This window comes from Neovison vison, chromosome 3, assembly GCF_020171115.1.
Source record: "Neovison vison isolate M4711 chromosome 3, ASM_NN_V1, whole genome shotgun sequence".
Lineage (NCBI taxonomy): Eukaryota > Metazoa > Chordata > Mammalia > Carnivora > Mustelidae > Neogale > Neogale vison.
In genome coordinates, this window is record NC_058093.1 from 161,220,497 (window position 1) to 161,246,689 (window position 26,193).

Below are 26,193 nucleotides of genomic sequence, written 5' to 3' on the forward strand. Positions count from 1 at the left end.
CTTTCCTTTTTTAAAAGATTTTATTTATTTATTTGACAGAGAGAGACCACAAGTAGGCAGACAGGCAGGCAGAGAGAGAGGAGGAAGCAGGCTCCTCAAGGAGCAGAGAGCCAGATGCAGGGCTCGATCCCAGGACCCTGGGATCATGACCTGAGCCAAAGGCAGAGGATTTAACCCGCTGAGCCACCCAGGCACCACAGGTTGCAGGTTTTCAATGGCACGGATCTCAGGAGCCCAGGTGAGTGGGGCATCTTAGGTTTTCCTGGAATTATTTCACAAAGACCTCACTTGACGATTTTTCTCAAGAAAGCTGAGCCCAGGAGGACACCTAACACATTGAAAGAATTGCTAGGACCCACACTAGGGCTGACAGGGAGGGTCACATGCAAGTGCCTGCATAAACTATTGTTAAGATAAAATAAGGGTAGAATAAAGAGATAAGAATAAAACCAGTTATGTTTATAAAAATTAATTAATTAAAAACATTTTTTTAAAAAGAATAAAACGAGCTCTGAACACCTAAGTCCCAAACCTACTTCCTGACTCTTAGCTCATATACTTGGGAAAACTCCATAGAGTCAGTCAGACAGATTACACTTTGGTAAGTATTGCTTTAGCTGAAGGAGCTTCCAAAGCAATTCATATTAAGAAAATTGTTCAAGCACCAGAGAAAATCAGAGTTATTTCTTCATATAAACGATGCGGTAAGATTTTTGTGTTTCGGTCGAAACTGAAATTGAGTTATAACGAGAACTGAATTGTTCCTTATTAATTAAGAAACCAAACGAGCTTACTTAAACATAGGACAGAATTGTTTTATTGTTAAAATATTTTCATGAGATGCCATTTCATAATTTAATAAAACATCTGATTAGCAATAAAAACATGAAATTATTTACACTACGAAGAAGAAAAGTGCTAGATGAAATCATCAACATTATTTCACTGAAGAAACACTTAAGAAATTGTGAATATCATACATTTTAAGTAATTGATAGATGAGGGATCCAGTTGGTATAAAGTATCTCAACCAGTTTGAAAATACAAGCTTATCAAGCGTGACAGGCAGGTTCATGTACCCAAAAAAAAAGGAAAAGTACAGAGCTTGGAAGAAATCAAGGCAGCCAGTAATAGTCCACACAGCTGTCTTTCTGCATTAGCTCTATCTTTAGGAACTTTGAAGCTTTATCATTACAACAAATAAAACTGTTATCCAGGGAATATGCAATTTTGAAATGCCAGAAGGTTACTGGAAGTTCTCTGATAAGCAGTTCTTTGAAAAGGCATCAAGCAAGATTTATCTGGATCAATGGAAAAAAAAAATCTCAAAGAACATAATGCAATTTGAACATTTTATAAGCAGAGGCCAAGGGAAATGAACCTTTCTTCATAAATGGATCACTAACCTGATGGCTAGCTTTCTTTATAAAATTGCATGTCATGTCTAAAGATCCTTATGGCAAAAGAGAATCAAAAGAAATCACTGTATCACCCGAATATGTGAGTCCTTTACCAAAACACTTGAAAACACTTCAGCAGAATTCATTTGGCACAGAACACTTTCCTATTTTTTCACTTACCATCTTATTAAAGATAAGATTACGGCCGGCAGAGGAAGGAATATATAAGAAGAATTTTATATGCCCTTTTTAAAAACTAGACAAATAACCTAAAGGAACACCCGGGCATTTACTTGCTATTGCAGAAAACTTGATTTTTCTTAAATATTACAATTCATATTTTTAGAAATAAGATATGGCCAGACAGAAGATGCAGAAAGAAATTCCTAAAAGTAGCTAATGTTAGAAAAAATACTAGTAGCATTAGAAAGCCTTTAGTAATTGAGAAACAGAATGAAGAAGAATTTAAGGAAAACCTTTCCCATTTTGCCCAGGCTGAGCACATAGTTGAAAGAGAGAGGTGGGACTGGAGGGGGAATTTTCCAGAAGCACAGCTGCATTGGTACAGTTCAGGTTCAGCATCCTTCCTTCTAGGACACGGGAAGGCCCGTTGAGGCACGATACTCCTGAGACACACGGGCCAGAGAACACGAGCCAGGGCATCCCACGGGCCTGAGTCATCTGCAGGTCCTGAGGAAGCCTGCTCCGATGGCATGCACCTTCCTAATCTCTCAGACCTATTGGTATTTGTAGACCTAAATTGAGGCTCTTGAATACTACGTAGGCACTAGCTAAGAGGAGGCAACAGGGCTTAAGTACGCTCTAGAAACCAGGGACCTGGAAGGAGAGGGTTAAGAATGGAGTTGCAGGAGCTGGGAAGAGTGAGCTCTCGGGGTGGAAGAGAGCAGTGAGAATTTCAGCAGTGGGATAAGAGAAGGCAAACACAACGAGCACAGATACTACCTGGGATGATTGTTGGGTCCCCAGCTGTGCTGTGTGCTCAAACAAATATCCCTGGTCTCAAGGGTAAATTAGGGTAAATTGTTTTGACCAATCGGGTGGGGGGAAAAAGTTGAAGTCAGTTAAACTATCTGCTTTTTTGATGTAGCAGGCATTTTGAGTGAACTAATAGACTTTCTGACCGTCAACCTCAACTGTGCTTTACAGACCTGTGCCTAAGCAGGATTTAAGGGGATTTTTTTCTTCTAGTGGGACGATGGATTTATTTTGTTCCACCATTCATGTCCGGTTCCTCTTGTGAACATGCATTGTGATTCCGTGAGAAGGAGGGAGCCAAGCTGGTAAGCTACTCCAGGGCAAAGAGAGGACACTTGGAAGGGCAAGTCCATTACTCTGACACCATTAGCACCAACTTTTGACCACTGAGTTTATCTGCTACACAAAAATGTTTTCATTTTAATGGTGAGAACTTTAATCAGTATCTGGCTATAAGCCCTCACCAGCTATGTCCACATGTAAGACCCTTCTGTTGGACTGGATCTGTGCAGCTTTCTCAAAAGGATGCCAACTACGGTACACACCTGAGTGTTAGGAAAATCAGCTACATTAAAACCTCCTTATCACTAAGATCTATTTCTGTGCCCTGGGTGGAAATTGAATTGATCTGCCCTGGTTTTCTCTACTTAAGGGCTTGATGACTACCTACAGTAAGTTCTCTGCTGGTTCCTGGAACCTTCGGAGCCTGTGTCCTCTAGGTGTTGAGACAACCCATTTGTAAACTCTTAAAGATACTTCTTCCTTAAAAAATGTTTTATGGGGGCGCCTGGGTGGCTCAGTGGGTTAAAGACTTTGCCTTCGGCTCGGGTCACAATCTCAGGGTCCTAAAATTGAGCCTCACATAGGGCTCTCCGCTCAGCAGGGAGCCTGCTTCCTCCTCTCTCTCTGCCTGCCTCTCTGCCTACTTGTGATCTCTGTCTGTCAAATAAATAAATAAAATCTTTTAAAAAAATGTTTTATGAAGGGAAGGTGTTGGGTTTTTTGTTTTTTGTTTGTTTTTTTCCAACCACAGGACACCTTTGGAAGGTTCCTAAAATATATGAGATAGGTCCTTTTCTACATAAATCTTCCTTTTCAGTTCTCATTTCCCTACTTTTTCTCTCACGTTGTCTTAACAAATGCTAATCCATTATATCTGTTTTCACCTACTCACAGTACAGCAGGCTGACTAAATGCTTTCTTCTAAGTCTCTCGGTTGCGGGATTCTAGAGGACACTTTCTGCAAGTGTTAGGATTATATACACACTCAATTTTCTGTGTGTGTCTAAGGTAATAGTAGTAATAGTAACATTGTACATCTGTCTAATGTTTTACAGATTCCAAACTGTTAAGAGAAACTTTACATAAAGCGATTCTTCAGAAAACCAGTAACTGCCAGACTAATCTTCCTAGTGTGTCTTTCTACCTGCTTTCCACGGTCACCAGGCTGCTGGACAAATTACGAAAACTTCCCGTTCCAATCAGACCAAGTTGGGATTCCTCATCTCTCAGAGCTCATGGTGTAACCCCATCCAGCCCTTCCTTAGGCATCTGTTCTGTTTTCCCACTGCTCCCCAGAAATGCGCCTTCTGCTTCAGCCAGGTCAGCCTCTGAAGGGCATGCACCGAGCAAGCTGTTGGTCAGTCCTGTCTGTTCATTGTTTCCATCATTTCGGGTTTTCCCTTCTGCAACTTGTGCAAATACTTCCAGCACTTCCCAGCCGATCTCGCGGCCCATTGTCTGCAGGTAAAAATTCAGTCTCTCCAGGCACTTTCAATTTCTCCCTCAACGGAATCCTCAGAGCCTTTACTTTTGGATTAGAGACATTTTGTTCTTTTGTACATAAAATCGCATATTTTATCATATTTTCTCTATTTATACCGTCCTCTATTTTATGTCTCAGTCTTATCTCCCCAAGAAGAGAATACATGCATTGAAAGAAAGGGCCATACCCTGTGTTTGCACTGTTGCTGCCTTTTGCACCCAGGACTCTACTCGGGGTACGTCACTTAGAAGGTTTCCCCAACTGGGATTAATTTCTCCACTCTGCAGTAATTTCGGCCTGGATGCTGTTTCTTCAGTTTTTAAAACACTGAGCACAGCTGCTTTCTACTGTATATCATGAGCTACAGATGAGTTGCAAACCCAATTAATCTATTCATCTCTCAAAATACCTGAGATAGCACTGTTTATAAAAAGAATTTAACATGGGCTGCTAACTGTTTCTATTAAATTTCAACTTTGTTTAATACGGCACCATTCCCTTTTAGCCCTCTTTTTGAGGAACAAACATTTCCAATGTTAAAAATAATGAGACTTGAAGAAATGATGTTGACGTTTCACGTGTGAGAGAAAAATAACAGTTCGATGGTCTCCTACATCATTTATTAAAAAATGTTAAAGTCTAAATATAAATATAAATTAATCAGTGTGTTTTCAGACCATCATTCCTTAAGAGAAATTTTCTATATCAAAAATGCAAAAAAAAATACTACACACACAGGTAATTTTTATAGGAATGTTCATAAATCAATGTGTTAATGCAGTTCTCAGATTTTTTTACATCATTGTTGATTTCTTGACTTTAATGTCTTTATAAGTTAATATCTCTGTAATTAGCAAAGCAAAATGAAAATTATCTTTCCTTCATAGAATTCAGGAAAACCTCATGACATAACCAATCAATATCTGGTTAGTCTCTTTTTTTCTTGCTATCTTGATTTAAGTATGACACTATGTCTTTTGTTGGAGAGAGCAGAAATTTTGAAGGTCTCAGGCAGTCATGAGAAAGCTTTTCACCAGTCCTTTGAATAATTTTAATTAAAATTCAGTTTAAATCAATCTCCTAGGCTTAGCAAAAGCATCTGTCATGTTTTCCCCACTTAAGAACTTGAGCTGAAAATATGAACATTTTCCTGTTATAAAAGCGCTGCATCCGTGTAAAGCTAAAATAGCTTCTGAGGACAATTTTCAACACATTTGGAAGAATTATGGCTTTAAAAATGCAACTTGCAGAAAACACATTGATACCTCACTCAGTGATGTACCTGTATCTCTTGCTACACGTAAAATCCTTCTCTCAGCATGTGCTCTATCCCTTGAACCATTAGCTTTCTCTTAGTCTCTTGGCCTGGTCCATGGCCAGTACACAGCACACTAAGGCTTGCCACATAACAGGTGCTCAGAAGTGTTTGTTGAATAAATGAATGAATTAACTAATCGAGGAATAGAAAAGCCCTGCCTTAGTCCCTCTGTGTTCTTTTACTTGTACTAACTGCATTTACTAGCTGTAGACTAGAATGTTCTCCTAAAACAATACCCTTGAGCTCCTAAGACTAATTAGTAAAAGCTAGAGAAGCACAGGATCCAGAAAGATAAAGACCTCTCTGCACACAAGAACAAAATAGTTACAATATGCATTTTGTTAGAAAAGGCACATCCACCTGCCAGAAAAAATCTCTAAAAGTCCAACTCTGGGGAGTACATGGTATGAACAGAGTTCCCTTTGGTTTGCTTCTGGTGTTCTGGCAGCTCCCACAAAACCAGAATGAAAGTCCTACAAAATCTGTCCGTCTGGTCTTAGTTGAGGCTCAGATTCTGGTTCCTGAATCAGATTTTTGTTCCCTATTTGGGTGAGGCCTGAATCCTTTGGTCCTTGACCCCGTACTGATATGGTTATCCTACTGCACGGCTCTATTGTATTCTGTATAAATGGTGCCCCTAGGAGTTCGGGCCCGTGGTGGTCCTGTCATGAATCTGAACACATGGCCACATTTTTTGTCCAGCAGTATTTTTTTTTTAAGAAGAAAAATCTTTTATATTTTCAAGACAATCTGATCTTACCCTTGTCATATATATCAAACTGGCATTTTGGATTAAACCAGTGTGGCTTGTTGATAATAATTCAAGTTGTTCTTTTGATGATAAAACATTCTCATTGAAAACCCAAGTTAGCTGCAAAGTTAGATGCAGGACCATTTCCCACGTAACTGAGTTCTTTCTGAAAATGTTTTCTGCTGAATATATACTGTCATAATACACAGTGATCTTTAAGAAATCTTATATCAAACTCAATGTGATCATTTGTGGAAGTAAGAGCAGGACATTTTTCTGGACAAAGGCCAGCATTATATCTGCCTGTCATTCTTTGATCAAGAAAAAATAGCAGCTGAAATTTTTAATATATAGCTGAAGGTTTTTTTTTTTAATGATATTTTCATGAAAACAGTCCTTAAAGCAATTTAATCAGTCCATATCAGTTTTCTTTTTCATCAAAATTTTGAAAAATCATACGCCAAACACTACAGCAATACTCATTTTGGTTTATAGTATATGAGCTGTATTGCCCACAAATATCTGTTCTATGGGTTCCCGTCTTAGGTCTGTTCTGGAACTGTACCAATTCTCCTTTCTTTTTTGAGTCTTCTAATTATTCATTTCCATGAATTTATTTTATATAAGCAATTCAAGTATTTTCAAGCCTGTCCTATTTAAAACTGATATTAAAAAAAAAAATCCTTTAATTTGGGTTCCCATTTGACCACCCTCTCTAAAATGTGGTGACTTACCCAAGCTTCCATTCCCAGGGAGGGGCCTCGTTCCAGCTGGGGAGTTCCCTCTCTGTGATGAGCAAAGCTGACTTAGAGATGGGATGATATAGCAAACTGAAACTGTCTTCCTTCCCTTTTCTTGCGATTATTCTTAGGTTTTTTTGTCCCACTGTGTTGCTAAAGTTTCTTAAGTGGACTCTAGAACTCTTCAGGGCTGATTTTCTTTATGCAGAGCTGAGTAACGGCTTCTCTTTGTGGGGGATGGAGGTCCCATTTTGTTCATTTCCCTCTGGCTAATGTTTCCCAATGTCTCTTGAAGATGTTCTTCGTCTTCCTCAACCCAACTAACATGTTCACTGGGCTCTTCCTCAGCCTTTTTTTTTCCTTTTGGTATATATCTCCTTGGGATAAGTCACACTTTTCATAGATTTAATAAACTGCCTATATACAAATGACTTTTAGATTAATGTCTCTACACAAGACATTTCCTATTTATCCAACTGCCTACAGGAATCTTTACATGGATATCCCACAAAAGCTTCCCATCAAAATGTCCAAAGCCACTGTGTTTATCCTTTCCATATGTCAAACCCTCCCCTTGATGACTTGCTTTTCCTCCTGGCCTCCTGCCCAATGTCTAAATCACGTTGATTCTATTCCTGAAGTATCTCTTAGATTTATCCTCCTTTTTCTTTCTCACTACTACTGTCACTGCGACTTCCTTAGATCATGCAGCTCTAATGATTCTTGCTTGGGATTGGTAGTATATTATCTCTTTGCTGTTCTTCCTGGTTAGGGGAATCCCTGCACTCCAATTGTTCTTACAGACTATGGCAATAGTGACTTTCCTAATAGATTGACTAGGCCATTTGCCTGATCTTAATTCTTGAATGGTTTCTCATTGCCTCAGTATAAGTTTTGACTCTTTCAACATATTCTGAAAGACCTTTTATGATACAGCTCCCTATCGGTTCAGTCTGTGTACCACTTACTGCAATACATTTCATTCCTTTGCAATACTAAATCATTTTCAGTTACCTACAATATCATACTTTTTTACTCCTCCAGTACTTTTTAAATGATGTTTACTCCTTCCAGAATACTATTTTGCTTTCACATTGTGAACCCTTTCCTCCCAAATCTCCCTATCAAACTTGGGAGTCATCTTTCAAGTTTCAGCTCATTTATCTTCCCCTTTATTAATCCTCTGCCCTCTCTGTTGTGCCTTTTGGGGCTTATGTTGTGATATCTGTCACATGAAATCATGACAATTTGCTTGTATATATGTTTTTCCTCTATACTTCATGAGTCCCCGAGGACAGAGATTGTATCTACAGACCTCACACAGTAATTGGTACATGGCTGGTGACCAAAGTGGATGGTGAATGAATGCAAAAGGGAATTTGAAAAAAACAGATTTTCTTATCAAGGGTCACTCGTTTTACCAATGATTTTATGAAAGTGAAAAATGCTAAGATTGCAAGTAATTATTTTTGTATGTTTTAACATGACACTCATTTGAAATTCTTTACCCATAGTACAAAGCCCCTTGAAAACATCAAAATATTACTTCATAACAACGAATGGCTTGTTTTAAGCCTCCCAAAGTGACACAGGCAGAAAGGAATAATTAAAAAAAAATTACTGAGAAACTTAGAGGATTGTAATGCTAGTCATAGAATTATAACCTGTCTGCTCTAGCCTTTGAAGGACATACTTCCATTTGTCTGCTCTATGTATAGAGAATTATCTGATTCTGTTTAAATAAAACAGTGATTTGTAGTCACCATTGATTAAAAGTGCTTTGTGAACTAGTTTTTAATCCTTCTTCTCTAGTTCTTTCCTCATAAAAAATGATTTCATAATTCAATTTCATTTCATACCTACAAATGTTCCAAAGCAGGATGAACTTCATAGGAGAAAGTATCTTAGGCTGACAAATTATTATTATAAGGGCCAAAGAATGGTTGTCATAGATTTTTAAAAGGCTCTAAGACATAACAGAACAGAATTGGACTTGGTTCTCTTCTTAACTCTTGCATCTTGGACAAAGTTCATCTCTCCAGGCTATGGTCTCCTCTGTTGTAAAACTAACAGAGTGAACCAGTCACTAGCTGGTGTCTAAGCCTCTCCCAGCACTAGAACGTGGTGATTCAGTCCAGAGAGGAATCCAGTATATTAGAAAATTGTGTTATCAAAAAGATAGGGGGTGTGTGTGCAGAGGTGCAAATTCTCATAAAATTACGTGTACTTGTTTTTAAAAGCAGTAAGAATCTAGCACGAAGCCTGACTCATTATAATTGATGCACTGAGAGCTCTCCCAGTCATGATTAATTCTCATGGGTATAATATCTTCATTTAGATTAATATACATAGTGTTTCATAATTATAAGGTTAGAGCAAGGAGTACTGCTGGGGACATGTTTACAGGTAAGCTGAGCAGCACTGAAAATGTCAAAGAGTAATAACGTTTACTGATGAGTATAAGTGCTGCAAATTAACGACAACAACCTTTCCTTGTTTATTGCTCCTCAATACAGCTAATCAGAACAGGAGCAAAGAAGGTTCTCCCTGATTCTTTTTATTTCTAAAGTGATGAGGTGCTGTAGAACATGCCGGGCGTCTGGAGTGCCACATTACTACAGTTTTGCACCTCCACATCTTCAAGAATACATTATTCTTTTGAGCTTCTTCTCTGCTAAAAGAATGATGCAGGTTCTGGGGGAAAGAAACGAGTACCTAAGAATCAAGATTTATAGGTCTCAGCCCCTGAGGCTGGAGGAAATTTCACAGAACAGGACCATATCACTCTCTACCTGCTAAATTTTCATCACAGGTGGATGAACTTGTTTGCAAGGCTGGAAAGGATTTGGACTAGAATTGAGAGGTAATATTTTCTTAGTGTAAATGAGATGTACACTAGTAAGTAAACGTGGGTTAGCAAATAAAGACATGCCAGTTCCCTCCAAGAATCTTACTGTTAAGATCCAAAAGAAGGCACTTAAGCAGGTTGACATTTATTTTTATGAATGTTATATTTCCTTAAGCATATTTTGTGTGTGCTTTATCAAAAATTTGTATAATAACATTTGGATAATATAATAATAACAAAGAAGAAAATAATACCCTGTGTCTCAAGATTTAAAGATATCTGCATTTAATGTTTCCTTTTAAGCTTTTTTTTAATTGATATATCTACATAATTATGATGACTACACAATTTTGTCCTCGTTGTTATTGTTATATTAGGACATCTGTATTTTCCTGATCATTAACATGTTCCATAGATATAATTTTACTATGGGCAATATGCCGAGCTCCTTAGTTTTTTTACATGGATTATCTCGTGGAATCCTCTCAAAAATCCCAGAAGGTAGCCTTATTATTATCCTGATTTAGCAGAGCAGAATAAAAAAGTTAAAGAAGATAAACCAACATCAGACAGTTTATAGGAAGATACTTGATTTAGCTCATGAAAGAAATGTACAGCGAGCTTAAATGCATAGGAAACCACATATTATTCTATTGAGCAGATCTACCATAGCTTCTTAACTATTTCTTTTTGAGTGTGTATTACTATTCATGATGTCTTCCCATCATCTCCATTCCTCTGGATCTCTCCATTTTTTATATGTACCTCAAAGCAAACTGTTCCCCTGGCACAAGAGAGATAAATGACTACACCCCACACCCCTGAGTAGTGCTATGTAGCCATCTCAACGATGAGGAAATACCGGGTCACCCTTTTTCCTTCAACACATTGTTTCAGAGAACTTATAAGGCACATCTGAGAAGTATCCAAAAGAGATCCGTATTATAAATGCGGAGACCTGGGTTTCAGACTGCCAGTTAGACTGGATTGGTTTTGGTCTTTGACAATGACTTCTTCACTCCAGCCATAGTCTCCTAGATGTCAAAGACATCCATGAGAGAAACACAAGGAATGTGTGATTATCATTCCTGCAGGAATGAAGGTTAGTCAACTCATCCTTGTTCTCATAAAGATAGCCTCACAGATGTGATCTTTCTTCTTAACCTACAAAAGTCTCCTCACATATTTGACTAATAGCCTTGGTTGCTAGACTAGGACAAACTGATGACATAAACACACTGTAATCAAGCATGACCTTATTGCTTAACTCTTCTGTCAAGAGCCCTCTGATGCAAAACTCCAAGAAAGTTAAAACTCGCTGAAAATACAACTCAATAAAATACAATGTGACCTGACTGATAATAAATATAGACTCTGTGCAAAACCGGAGTGGGGAATCTAAGTTTGTCACCAAGTTTTGTGGAGAAAATGGGTTTGAAATGCCCCTAAGAAATGTTATGATTTTTATTTATTCATTATTCTCAACGTCTTGTTAGTCATTCCTGCTGGTTTAAAATTTTACTTCCTATTTTCAAAATGGAGTATCTCATTTTTAAAAACATACAAGACAGTCAAAGTAATGTTAACTCAACAAATACTATCATCTGCTCAATGATAAGAAACAGTGGAACACCAGGCAGTGTCACTGACCTCAGAGATCACAAGTGGGGAAAGCACAAATTACACCCTAATGACAGAGATAAATGTTATTATGAAAGAAGCAGCAAATTGAACTTTGATAACGTACAATTAGAAACAAATCTTCAAGACAACTATATCAAGCACTGAAAATTAGATTAATTCAACTGAGCATTCACTTCAGCTGTAAGAATCTAGATAGCCACAAAATTTTAAAAAAGGAAATGGAGAGCTTCTATAGTTTTCCTTGTACAGTAAAGAAATCTTCCAAGTTTATCTTGAGAGAGAAACTTTTTCCTGGCACAAATTCTTATGAGCACTTGTGGTATAGCTCCTTATTCTGAAGTTGTGGAGCAATATTTAGTACATTACTGCTATCGTTCAAAGTCATTCTTTCTTTATTTTCCCTTTCCATTTCTTTATTCGCCATGTGGTATGGTAAACTTTAACAGTGGTCAAGGCACAAAATTAAACAGTTACTCAGTAATGATGTTACATGTGTATGGTGGGGGAAAGGAAAGAATAAAGAGAATGAGCTTTGGTGTACGCGACCCAACTTATTACAGCTCTTAGAGATGTCTTGGCATATGTTCTTAGCACAGTCAGTTCAAGGTTAAATCTTTTGGCAGCTGTTAAAAGTGCCAATATTCTGTATGGTTGATTGAGGAAAGATCTATATGTTTAAACAGCAGGTAAAAGGCAGCAGAGTTGACATTCTATTGGAAAATTAAGGAAGTCTGACTTATATTCTCACACAGAGATGGGTCACTCTGATATACAAAGGATGGATAAACTCTCAAAAAAGAAGAAAGAAGTTCTTTATCTGACCTTGTGGTTTTATAAGTCCCATAAAGCATGAAAGAAACAATTTGGGACTACAAATTTTTACAAGTAGTTCTTACCATTATACTATCTGAATCAAGAATACAAGACATACTTTTGTCAAATATCTGAATATTTGAGTAGAAAGACCTACTGATGGGCCCTGGACCCTCTCAGGTGTAAATTCTTCACCTGACCTGGTAGGGTTACTTAGTATTGTTCATTTGAATATTAGAGAATAAGTATTTTATTTTTAGCATTGCTAATATAAAGTCTTCCTGGTAGTAATCTGTAGATGTTATTAAGGCCATTCCTGATTATGAGAGAAAAAAATCATACCATCAACATAGTTCAGCCTATATTTCTGTATGGTTGGGCACAAAAGCATGTCTCCAATTCACTTAAATATCAACTGAGTTATTTAGATCTGTCCAATGAGGAGAATATGGCACAGCTCTTTTTATAAGATTTAAATTTTTAAAAAAAGATTTTATTTATTTATTTGACAGACAGAGATCGCAAGTAGGCAGAGAGGCAGGCACAGAGAGAGGAGGAAGCAGGCTCCCCGCTGAGCAGAGAGCCTGATGCAGGGCTCCATCCTAGGACCTGGGATCATGACCAGAGCCGAAGTCAGAGGCTTTAACCCACTGAGCTACCCAGGCGTCCCAAGATTTAAATTTTAATTGAGTTTGTGACAAGAGCATGCTTGGTAGCTTCATCATCGATTGGGGATGCTTTCTGTGTTCCCCCTACCTGGCTAATAGCCACTTATGATTCAAATCATAGGGTTTTTTTTTTTTTTATAGGGTTTTAAAGTCATAGACACTTTCAGATTTACATTGCTGTAGTCCTCCATCTTACATTTCACTGTTTATTAAACAGAGTCACCTGAAAAGAATCTTTTTCATTGAGTATCAAAACAGTACCTCTTTTGCCTTTTTCCTAGGTGATCTATGCAATTCCGTATCTTCTAACTTACTGGTGCTGGATTAAGTGGATTATGTGAATTGGTGAAGAAATGTCCAGCAAGACTCCAAACTTTGAGTGCCTATGGAAGATTGTCACAAGATGCAATGAGGCCATGAGAAGAGATAGGAAGGACCCTTTAGGGCAAACATCTCTGTGCTAAGAGTACCGCTTACAGTGACAAATATTTCTCCTGTCTCTTTTAGTAGGCATTCACGATATTTCAGAAGAGCTGACACTGTGAGAAGATGATGATGTATGGTTTCTTTTTTTATAGAAGCTTTGCTTAGAATGTCCGTTTTGGAACTAGGTTAGAGAATATTTGGCTTATAATGAATTAAACTAAAAACAATATGGAAAACCCCACCTCCCCAGTTTCGAAAATAATATTCCATCTGAATAGGCATTATGTTTTATGAGAAGACTATTGCAATATTCTCTCTCTTCTCTGTCTCCATTCTTGCTATATTTAAAATCATTATTTAGGGTGATCAATTTCTTGTAACCCTTAGTATCTACTGCTATGCTACTCTTTTTTTTAAAGATTTTATTTATTTATTTGACAGAGAGAGAGCGCACGCACAAGCAGGCAGAGTGGCAGGCAGAGGGAGAGAGAAGCAGGCTCCCCCCTGAGCAAGGAGCCCAATGCAGGACTTGATCCCAGGACCCTGGGACAATGACCTGAGCTGAAGGCAGCCGCTTAATTGACTGAGCCACCCAGATGTCCCTACAGCTCTGCTTTTCCAACAAAGGCGATGTGTAGTCAAAGGAAGCTCTAAAGCATATTATCAATGTGTTGGGAGAATAAGAAACTATTGAAAAGGCATGGTGCATTTTTCAGGAAATTTGGAGAACAAGCCTTTGATGCCAAACGAAACAGAGGTTTCTTAGGGAGCAAAATGCAAATACATGAGAATTCAAAGAACTTGATATACATGGCAGATCATTTTGAACTCTAGCTCTATATCCTCCTGTGAGTATGTATTTATTCTTATTAATTAATTAATTTGCCTTTTTTTTTTTTCCTTTGGGGAAGGGGTCTGGATTTCAGAAGCACTAAATGCTCTAAGGAATGGAGGAAAAAACCCTGGGAATGACATAAAAGGCCTTCCCCATCTGGGTACCTACTGACCTCTCTAAATGCACCTTCTTTTTCTACCCTCAAGACTTTAGAACAAAAGATGAATGCCCCTCAACACACCTGTTTCCTGTCTTTGCTCGTGCTAGCTTTTCAATCTTGAATGCCTTCCCATCTTTCTTCATCTAGGTAACTCCCACTCACCTGTCAGGATCCAATATAGCTATCACCTCCTTCAGGACCTCTCTGGGCACCTGAACACTACTCTATCTTTCCTACACTATGAGAAAATTATCACCATATGTACCTGTCCTCCTAAGGCACTCTTCAAAGACAGGGACTTGGCAAGGTGTAGGTCATTTAAAACATCAAACACAGGGTCTAACTCTGAGATTTAGGAATGTCTTATTCTAATATACAGGTTGTAGATCATGTAATTTTGGCGAGTCTTAATTATGACATGATTATTTTAAAAAGTACAGGGTTCATTTCTCTCTTATTTGTGATTTGTTGTTGTTGTAAAATAGTGAAAGAACACAGTAAACTAAATCTGATTTTTCATTTTGTACTTTGAAAATATATACCAAATCATGGGATGGGAGACTATATAAACTTTATAATGCCAAGATTTAAATTTCTTCTACTGAAATTTCATATATCAAATAGATTTCTAAAGAATTCAAGTAAAAAACAAACAAAAAAACCATCTGAGAGCCCTCCAGTGGTCAAAAAAATATATGCAAATACAATCATTTACTCAATGTCCCTTCCTCCAAAGAAAACATTTCAACCAGTCTTTCTGTTATAAAAATGCATGTTCTGATTATTTCCTGATATCACTATTACATTAAATTGCTTTTTAGCAGTTTAGGAAAACACATGTTTATCCAAACCACGTAGATAAACCACAGAAAACAGCGGCACAATCCATTCATTTATCAATGAGAATTTCAAGTAGTTGCTAGAATGTAACCATGTAAGGGCAATGCTGAATGTTGTCCAGATACGAGTAATTTAATTCCTTCCATGGCAGCCATTGAAAGAAATGTGGCTGTATATTAAAACCACTCAAGATAAAGGAGCCAGTCAACCCTAGCTGTGTTTGCTACTTCTGTGTTTCCCTTAAGCACAGAATTGTATTTTAATGTGTGTATTCCTAGACTTGTAAAAGCATAGTGTGTGTGTGTGTGTATGTGTGTGTGCACGCGCATGTGGATGTGTGTTTCGAAATTGTAATTTCGATGGTTTACCTAAGAAATGTGTTGGCTTCTCTTTTAGCAAGTGCATATCTAACGAAGCCAGGCAGCAGCACTTTCCTTTGCTTCATCTCTTGTCATCAGATTACCAGGGATGGTTTGGCAGAAAGCCTGGAGTAACGTCTCTGCCTTGAAAATTGTCAAGCTCTAACATTTACCCAAATGCTGTAGCACTGAATGGTGAGGGTATTTTGTTTTGTTTTGTTTTAATTAAATTCCTATATCTCCTTATTAGAAAGTGAAGCTTGCTTTAACCACCCCCCCCAACACACACATTTAGATTCATACATATGATGTTCAATATAGGATTAAGATTCTTTTTGCAAATATAGAACACTATACTTAATTATTATATTCCAATAATCTTTATAGACCACCCTAATAGACTGGCACTTATTTATTTCAAAAAGTTAGCAACTCTGATCAGAGGAGAAATGCTAAGAAAAAATATGATGCCCTTTTATTTCTTACTCAAAAAAAAATTTTTTTTTGCTTGTTTTCTAAATGGTTTAGACAGAACAAAAATGTTCATCAGTTTCCCTCTTGTATGGTAATGTCTGAAGATTTAGCACTTCGATGTCCCTAAGTTTAAAAAAAAAAAAAGAAGAAGAAGTCAAGTTCAGGCTAGCGTCTGTGAATGACCTTCAAAAAATTCAGTCTACTGCAAGAAATGTTATGGGCAATTCTCAGAAAGCATATTCTCATGGAGTAAGTTATTGCCTAAGACAAAAGTGGGCATTTCTGGAAGCTACTTTGTGTCTTTGAGGCCACTGGGGTACCATTTAGGAGACTGAAGCAATAATTTACCCTTGTGCAATGAAAAATATAATGTAACTTGCACACCAGGATCCTTTGCCTCATTAAGTTAAACACTTCCCTCACGTCATTTTAAAAGGGAGATTATAATACTGTAAATCTAAGTAATTTAGATTTATGTTCTGGTGTCTGGAAAATGGTTACACAGGATATTTTTCAGCACTCCAAATGTTTTAGGTACTAGGCAGTTTCAGAATGTAGATATAATTGACTTTGAAATTTGGCAAACAATAGAGTGTTCTGCTGTGTGACTATTCAGAGTTGCAAAGAAACAGCCCTGCAGAGTTGAGAAGAGATCTTCAGATTCCCCTGCAATGGATTTTTAGAGGTGTTGCTGATATCATTATGATTTCTGAATCTTATTAGAATCCCAGGGGAAAATATAAAAAAAAAAAAAAATAAATAAGGGGCACCTGGGTGGCTCAGTGGGTTAAGCCGCTGCCTTCGGCTCAGGTCATGATCTCAGGGTCCTGGGATCAAGCCCCTCATCAGGTTCTCTGCTCGGCGGGGAGCCTGCTTCCTCCTCTCTCTCTGCCTGCCTCTCTGCCTTCTTGTGATCTCTCTCTGTCAAATAAATAAATAAAATCTTAAAAAAAAATAAAAAATATACCAGGAAAGAAATGGGGGCTAAGAATGATGTTACCCACACTTTTGATTGAAAGCTTTCTCTTTGTATGGTACAGAAAGAAGGTATATTTCCCAGGTAATTTTCTTTTTTAAAAAAATGTACTGACAAACAGAAAATTATCTCGTGCTTTTAAAATGTTAGGAGGAGAACTGGAATGGTGATAGAGAAAAAGCAGAATAATATTATAGGAGTGGATGACGTCACAAAAGGACATGTGCCCCGTCACACCTGCACACCCTGAAACTAATCAGTGAACCTCATATCTAGAATTTTCTTTGACTAGAGTTGCTGATAATATAAAAGTTCATGGAGCAATTGGTTCATTTTAAGTAGCCACAGAGCTTAACTGAATATAGCACATGTTCTAAAAAAAAAAAAAGAACTTTTTTTTGTCTTAGTCTATGACCCTTCTTGCCCTGAAAAATTCCCATAGATGGTAACTTTCATAGAGCATCTTTTGAAACCCAACAATTTACTTTTCCTTTTTAAGCTTTGAAGTTTTTGAACTTAAAGAAGGTGAACAAAAAAAAATCAAGAAACAGATGTTGAATATTACTCTTCTTTTCACGAGGTCTTCATAAAGAAAAGGATAACTAAGTCTTATAAATTAATAATGTGTAGTCATATTCTAAAATGGAATAACAGTTTTAGATTTTTGAATGAAGTAGGCAAAATAGTACAAATCCCTGTGGAGCTCTGGATTCTGATGAATACAGCCAATCTAATTGTGGCAGCATCACAAATTATATTCCCCACTAAAGTTAAACAAATATTAGGATGCCCTACCAGCCTAAAATTTAATTTCTGTTAGTGCTTAAAATCAATGCCATTTATCAGGAGAATAAAAAGTACCCAATAGTAAAGATATTTTAAAGTCCTTTATAATTTCCAGCTTTATGTTCTCAAAATATTCACATCAGCTGCCACGTTATTACTTTTGGTTATTAATACAATGAACAAGGGGTGATTTAAACAAGAATTTACCAAGTGGGTTAAAATGTGTATTAAAAAGTATGTTAAAATATGAGGTGTATTTATAAGTATTGATATATGTTGAAGCACATTGTGTTTATAGATAATCAAATTGTGTGTGTGTGTGTGTTCAAGTTAGCTTGAGAAACACTGAGTTGAAAAAAATCAGACTTTAAGACCCCTTAACACTAAAGGTCACCTATATCTCCAAGAGAAAGATATGGTATACAGAATTTTCCAAATTCACTTGACCCAGGATGCTCATTTTTTTTCTTTTTTCACATAGCATTTCCTAGTTTTGCTGCTTCCAAGAACATAAATTGGATTTGCTGATTTATATTAAAATCCAAAGGCCTTAAAACATTGGCTTAATAATTTTCCAATTTTTAAGTATCTCATTAATCTTTGAATTCTTCAGTTTTGCCTTGTTAGTGTTTAAAACCAGACACAAAACAAAAATCAAAGTGTAATCAAAGTGTACATCAAAGTGATGTAAAGTGATGTAAATCCTACTCAAAACAATGCATTTTTAATACAGAATATAGATCAACATTCTTCTGGGGGCATTTTCCCTAGCCCTAATCTTTTTATTTTGCCTCTTGGAAATACTGGGTGTTGGGGATGTAATGAATTATACTCCATTGTCTTTCTCTCTCTCTCTCTCTCTCTCTCACTCTCTCTTTTTTGCTATACACAATCAGTTCTTAGAGATGGGAAAGCATAGAAGTAATGTTACACTTTTGCTCTCTACAATCTATAGGAATTGCCCTATCAGAGGCTCTTTTCTCTTCATGGGGTGTTCATGGGCAGGACTTCCTGATGGGTAAGTGTCAAGACGGGTAAGTGTTAGGATTCCCAAGAATCAGAAATGCAGGGGCAGGAAAGGTCACAGGGACTGAGGAAAGAGCAAAGATTTAGGGAGTCAAAAGCCTTAGTGGGGATAATCATCAGGGGATGAAAAAAGAGAAGAAACGACAGCATCGGACAGCAGGTAACTATCTACAAATTGCCAAGGCACCTGTTCACAGGTATACAGTAGTCCCTCATTACTGATGGGAATACAGTCTAATATCCTTACTGGATGGCTGAAACTGCAGACAGTACCGAACCCTCAATCTACCATGTTTTTTCCCTAAACATATACACCAAGGATTAAATTTAGTTTATAAAGTAGCCACAGTAAGAGATTAACAGCAATAACTAATAATGAAATAGAACAGGGATGCCTGGGTGTTGTAGTCAGTTAAGCATCTGACTCTTGGTTTTGGCTCAGGTGCTGATCTCAGGGTCCGGGGACTGAGCCCCGTGGTGGGCTCTGTGCTCAGTGGGGAGTTTGTTTGTGATTCTCTCCTTCTCCCTCTGCCCCTCCCACTCATTTTCTCTCTCTAAAATAAAATAAATAAATCTTTAAAAAATAATAAAATGGAACAACTACAACAATGTACTGTAATAAGTTATGTAAATTTGGTCTCTCTCTCTCTCAAAGTATCTCTCTTATTGTATTGTACTCATGGTTCTACCTGTGATGATTTGAGACAATAAAACGCCTGCATGAGGAGATGAAGTGAGCTGAGTGATACGGCTTTGAAACACAGGGATAGGCTGTGACTGACTGACCTTCTGACCACTGGTCGGAAGGAGGATGACCCAGTTGACCACAGGGTAATTAAAATCGAGGAAAGCTAAACCATGGATAAGGAGAGGCTACTCCTGACTGCCTAAGACTTGAGTCTACATCTTTGTTCTACTGGGGGGTTGGGACCGCCTAACAACCATTAGTATGGAATTTATTAGAGGTCTTTATAGAAATTCCAGCTCTTTCTCTTTTCAGGCATGTGGTAGGATTGTATTCCTCAGCCAAATGAAGTTAGGTGTGACCACATGGTTTGCTTTGGCCAAGGAACACAGGACCCTTCCAGGTGAAAGCAACAATGTGGAGAAGGGCCTGCAGCTAACCTTCAGTAGATAATTTGCATCAGTGAGAAGGAAACCTTGGATTTTATAAGCCACTGAGATTGAGGGGTTGTTTGTTACCTCAGGAAACCACACGTAGTATATCTGGAGCCCTTCCTATGTCTGCATCTTCGTTTTATCGTGTATAAAAGAGAATACCATATGTCTCTTACCTACCAAAGAGTATAAAACATTGGATGCGGTTTAGAGAAGAATTGTTAACACTTATCTGAAGTGTTAAAAACAACATCTTTTGATGAGTAAATATGTTGCTACAAATGGGTGGCAATGAACGGTCTAGGAGTAGGAAGTTCATATTCATTAGAAGATAGATTTCATTCAAAATTAATCTACATCTCTTAATACAATTAGTAAAGGCAACTGTGTTCTTGAACTATGATTAACTCAGTGAATTCTCATAAATCTATGTGCTACTACATTACACAGGAATGAGGCACAAAAAGTAAAGTGAGACTAAAAAAGAAAAATAGTAAAAATAACTATTGCCCTCTTTAGAATACACGAAGCTTTATAAAACTTTCGTGACTCAGGCTGTCCCTGAGTCATCTTCATGCCATATTTATCTTGCAAGAATGCAAAATCCAACTTAATTTATGCAAATAAATATACTTATATTTTATATTAAGATACAACAAGTCTCCTTTGCAATAAGAAGACATGTTCTACTTCTTTTTTTTTTAATAATTTGTTTAGGTCTCTTTAGATGATTCTGTAAGAGAACATCTGGTAAATATAGATTAAAAAAAATTAAAATAACCCCAAGACTCCTAAAATTTAGCATCCTGAGAGGAAAATACTAATTGTTGAAGAAAGGCAAAGTGACTTTTTAACAAGTATGGAGATTAGCATGACTATATTAAGAATAGAAATTAGAGAAAAATACAAAGGAATTTGTTAATTACATCCATTGTTTTAACATGACAGACTCCAGGGTAAGTGCCCAGTAAAGAGGACTAGATAAATAATTTCTTAATCCAGCACAGTTAAGCCACAAATTAGGAGCTTGATAGAGATTTATTGAATTAATAAAACAAATTAGCTCAGCTACTTGAAAGCTGTGATTTAAAATCAACCAATTTTCAAGAGCTAATCTTAAATTGTTTTTTACTGATGAGGGAAAAAAGAAAAGGTCTATAATATTATATTTTCATATTTTGTTACAGATAAATCTGGGTTCTCATCTAGATATTGACTTTGAGTATTTAATTAGATTAAAAGATTCTTATTTAAAGTAATATTTATTTATTTATCTATTATTTATCTTTAAAATATTTTTTTACCCCATCCATATTAAGGCTTTTTTCCTTTGTGGAGGGAGGAAAAACCTGTATAAGAAAAAGATATCAATTAAGTTTCTTATTTTTCTGAATCTCAGGTGTTGGTATATCAAAGGCATGTAATAATTGTGTGACAAATTTATAAATGATCTGAAGAATATGAAATTAGTTAAACATCCTAAGATTAATAAGCTGTATTTCCTCTCTCTCTGGTTCTCAACAACTGTTCAGCTTTTAATAATTAAATGCAGTGATGTTGTTGTTGTTGTTTAAATTCAGCATATCAAAATGAGATTAACATTTAAGTCCCTAAAGTTTTCAAATGAAAATTTCAGCCACTTTTAAGATTTAGGGTCACAATGTCATATCTCATAGCAATCAACTGCTTCCTTCTGGCACCACATTGTGATCTGAACAACAATCCAGTGTTATCTGATTGTTCAGATTCAGGCTACGTGCAGTGAGATTATTTTGATCTAGTTGTCTCAGGTTGACTTTTCCATTGGTGTTACCCAGCAGCGTGGGCTAGATTTGTTGAAACATGTCAGTTTTCCAACTCTGTGACTTTTCTTTTTATCGTGAATCTGACAATATTCAGGTAATTTATACTTAAACTTCCAAGATCTCTCTCATCATCACAATGAGTTTCATTTGGCAAAAATGGAAATAGATGGACTCCTCCCCACAAAATGGCAATAACCAAACAAACACATGTCTTTTTAACTGACACTTCTTGATGCAGAGGATCATTAATGATCACAATTCCAGAAAAAGGTCTAAGGTCAGAAGAATAATGATGTTTAGGATGAAAAAGAATAAAGTGAGTAAAAAATTATTGAGAAAAAAACTTCCTCATAATAGTTGTCCATTTCCTTAAATTTAAATTGACTGGTTTCTCTGTGTCAGTTACTGAGAATACAAAAATGATCCAGACGAAGTCCCTGCCATCAGAGGTTCCCAGAATAGCAGGTAAACTATATAAGTAAAGAAAATTCAGGGAAGGTGACTTACAAGGTCAACTTTGAAGAAGTAGGATTTATCCACAAAGGAGATAAACAATGGGTACTCTGGTGGGGATAGGGCAGGAAGGTAGACTAGCATAGAGATACAACAGTGTATGGAATATTCTAGAGGCAAGAATTATGTGTGATTAAAGCGTTGGTGATAATCAGGGAAGTACTGGAGATGGTGTTAGACAAATAAGTTGAGGCTTTGTGATAAGACCTTTAAGACATACTAAGGAATTTATTTTGAAGGGAATGGTGAGCTATTAGGGATTTTTAAGTAAGGGGGCAATTCATTCATGTCTATGATTTTGAGAAGATAGGTGTGTTGGTCCCAGGGTGGGAGATGTGTGGGGAGGTAGACCCAAGAGGCAGGGGAACAACTGGAAGACCACAGTAATACCCTAGAGAGAGGATGAAGAACTGAAATAGAGCAGTTGCAAGGGGAATGGAAAGGAAGGAATGTATTGAAGATAATTTTTAAAATGTGGAGATACTTGGATAAAGGCCAACAGAAAGTGAGAGGAGTCAAGGTCAACAGCTGTCAGTGATGGTGGTGGGGTGGATTAGAGAGACTGAAGAGATGACTAAGGAAAGGGGCCAGCTAGGGACAAATGAAAGGACTGTTAAGTATTGTTGACAGCTCAAATAGGGCTGGGAAACATGAATCCTCTATGCATTTGCAAATTCCCCCAAAAGGTCACAACTAAAACTAAAAGTCAGAAAAACTAACGAAAATCATCAATGATGTTAGCAGACTGCGTAACACCTTCTCTAGATGAGTATATTAAAAAAAAAAGAAGTGACTATAGAAGTAGTGGAGTGAATTTACTTTTCTGGTAACAGTAATGAAATTGAACTGACACTCTCACTCACTAAAGATATTTAAAATATTGAAACGGGGGCACCTGTGTGGTTCAGTGGGTTAAAGCCTCTGCCTTTGGCTCAGGTCATGATCCCAGGGTCCTGGAATCGAGTCCTGAATCAGGCTCTCTGCTCAGCAGGGAGCCTGCTTCCTCCTCTCTCTCTGCCTGCCTCTCTGCCTTCTTGTGATCTCTGTCCATCAAATATAAAAATAAAACCTTTAAAAATAAAATAAAATATTGAAACAGCAAAGAGCTAATAAGATGGAGACGTTTTCACATACAGAAATTTGGAAGACCAGAACTCAAGAGAGGTAATTTATCTTTGAAAGCTTTGGCTCTTGGCATGTGAGTATTGGGAACAAAAATCTGTGAAACCAGCTGCACTTTGGGTAGCCTTATAGGTTTTGTGGGAATGTCAAAGCCCATGGTCCTCAAGTAAGGGCATGAATAAACTAATACAACTTTAACTTGGGATATCAAAAGGCATACCTTCCTTCAGGATAGGAGTGAACCCCACCCCCACCCCCAAATGATTCCTCACCAGTTCTGCAACCTTGTTTCTTACACAGAGGTCATTCAGGAAACTTAGATGTTGTGCTTTGACAAAGAAAACTCTGGTCTGATATTGCTCTCAGGTGCCTAACAGAAGCAAACCAACATCTCCTCTGAAGGAAAACACTGTCGCCACTAGGTCTCAATTTCTTCTTACAAGTGATTTTTAAAATACATTTCCACCAGACAGTCAGATATCTAAGCAGCCAAGAAAATAAGACACCATCAGTAAGAACTCCAGGAACAATAATAATAAAAACAAATCCAGTAACTCTTGAGATACTAGAATTAGCAGACATATATTATAAAACTACATGTACTATATTCAATGAAATAAAGCCCAAACTTGACAAATTTCAGGAGGGAACTAGAAACTATGAGTGACATGACAGTAGCAGAGAAATACTCGTCCTCCTTGTCAACACTATTTGGTCTCATGGTTTAAAATACTTACATTTTAGAATTTAAAATTTTGTGCTCTTTTTTGGTTTTCTTTGGATACACTGAAAACAAAAACAAAACCCCACACTGAAAGGCCTGATATAATTTTATTTAGATGTATAATTCAATCAGAAATGTATTAGTTGAGTACAAGTCACCTGGAAGGGTGCTTGTGCGTGTTCACGTGTATATGGTGAGCACACACATGTTTATGCTAACAAATTTCTCGGAAACACCTACAGTTTCTGCCAGGCTCACTCCTACTATGAACAGGTCAGGACTCAGCTGAGCGAAGCAAGGGGAACAGGAGTCAATGTCACCAGGGAAAATATACAAGGTACCATCCGCTTGTGGAGAAATGAAGTGAAAATTCACTGCACTTTTCTGGAAGATAGGTCTTGACTGCAAGAAGGGAAGGGTACTGAGCAGTGATATTCATCAACCGGAAGGAGAAGGAGGACTGGAAGGGAAGAGGGGAAAGTAGGCAGAGAAAGGAGGGTGAGGACATCAAAACTGAGCCTTGCCAACTTCACATTTTGTTTTGGTCTTGCTAGATCATTCGGTAGTTGTCGAATCAAGTGACTATCAAGACAATGCTCATTTTTTTCACTTTAGAAGGGTAACACTGCATATTATTTATTCTTATAAAAACTGAAAGATCCATGTTAAGTCATTCATTGTTTGTACTTCATGTAGCTGACTCAGTCCATTAGAATCTGGTCTATTTGACAGGGCAAAACCCAGCCAGTTACATTTAACAACTGTTCACCCCACGCGGTACTGAGAACGTCAGGAGATTTATTTTCCCCATATAAAGGAGAATTTCCAATTCACACCATGTCCTCTGTGACTATTATGGACAGTATTTATTCAGAAGGAATGCCGTGCAAGTTTGGGAAATCTGTCTCTAAGAGCAGAGCGGAGAGGTCATTCGACAAAATAAGAAACAAAACCTATACATGGTCAAAACATGAAGAGAACCGAAGTTTGTCCTTCTTTCTTTTGAAGAAAAAAGTTTGAAATCCTTAAAACGCAGCGTGGTCACAGCAAAGAAGACAACTGTCCCTCCTCCACTCTCAAGTTTCATATGATCAGAACGCCTCCATTCACTTAGCAAATATCAGCCTTTTGGAGGAAGAGAACCTGCTTGGAATTAATGAGGCAACACCAAAAAATAACTTCTATTAATAAATTGTTCTCTTCAATGGAAAACTGCCTATTTTTTTCTCATTCTTTTTAAAAACACAGATTATCTTCTAAAGGCTCCTTGTGCTTTTCGTCCCACCTTTGGGCCATCTCTTTTTCCCTTCTTTTATTTAATTTCCTTTTTCATTTTCTAAATTAGGAAGTGTCATTGTGCCAGGCAAGGAAATCCCTCCGCCTCACCATAAAACAGTTGCAACCAAAGGCATCACAAGCACAGTAACATTTAATGGCTGTTGTGACACAGAGCCACGGACATTGTAATTCAATAATGGCCGGGTGTTTAAGGAGTTAAGGGAGGAAAATGGAAGTAAGGCTAATAAACTGAAGCAAAACTGAAGTGACAGACATGCAAGGTAAATCTCAAAAACTAAGCTGAAATACTCTATTTCTTTCTGCTGCATAACTTGTAAAATGCCAGATATCTCAAGAAAGGTAAGAAAGTTACAGTACTGGAAAATCTTCACGATCGCATTTTCATTTACCCAAATACAAAGAAAAATTCAACGTTCACCTTCCCAGAGAAGCGATGCGCCTTAAAGCCAATCTTTTCACTTACCCTAGGGTATGTACACCAGAAGCTCCTAAATCATTTTCATTCCAGGACATCCAGACCATCCATGAATTCTTAGCACAGTCACTTGAAAAACCAGCTTTATCCAAATTGTTAATTACGACAGAGGTCATAACAGAACTCTCTGAAATTCTAGGGAGCGATAGGCATTTAAAATCCAGCTTCTAGATCCTGGTGTATACTGTGTCTATCTTTAACTTGAAAATGATTTGGTTTCACATTCCATTGAAGTTCCACTGGCAGATGCCTTTGGTAAGCTCACCAATGGCAGGCTTTCAAACGCCCTCCGGCCTCCCCCCTCCTTCCTC

General features: G+C 37.4%; 1 protein-coding gene across 23 annotated transcripts in view; it reads right to left on the minus strand.

The window, feature by feature from the left end:
* Positions 1-26,193, minus strand: part of DTNA (dystrobrevin alpha) — a 355,640-nt gene that overhangs the window by 233,371 nt on the left and 96,076 nt on the right. Inside the window, exon 1 of one of the 23 annotated variants that reach the window (XM_044243172.1) lies at positions 25,871-26,183. The exons of the other annotated variants lie outside the window; for them this stretch is intronic. The gene's annotated coding sequence lies outside the window, so the exon portion shown is untranslated. Of the gene's footprint in view, positions 1-25,870; positions 26,184-26,193 lie in introns of those variants that run through there. 23 annotated transcript variants of the gene reach the window in all.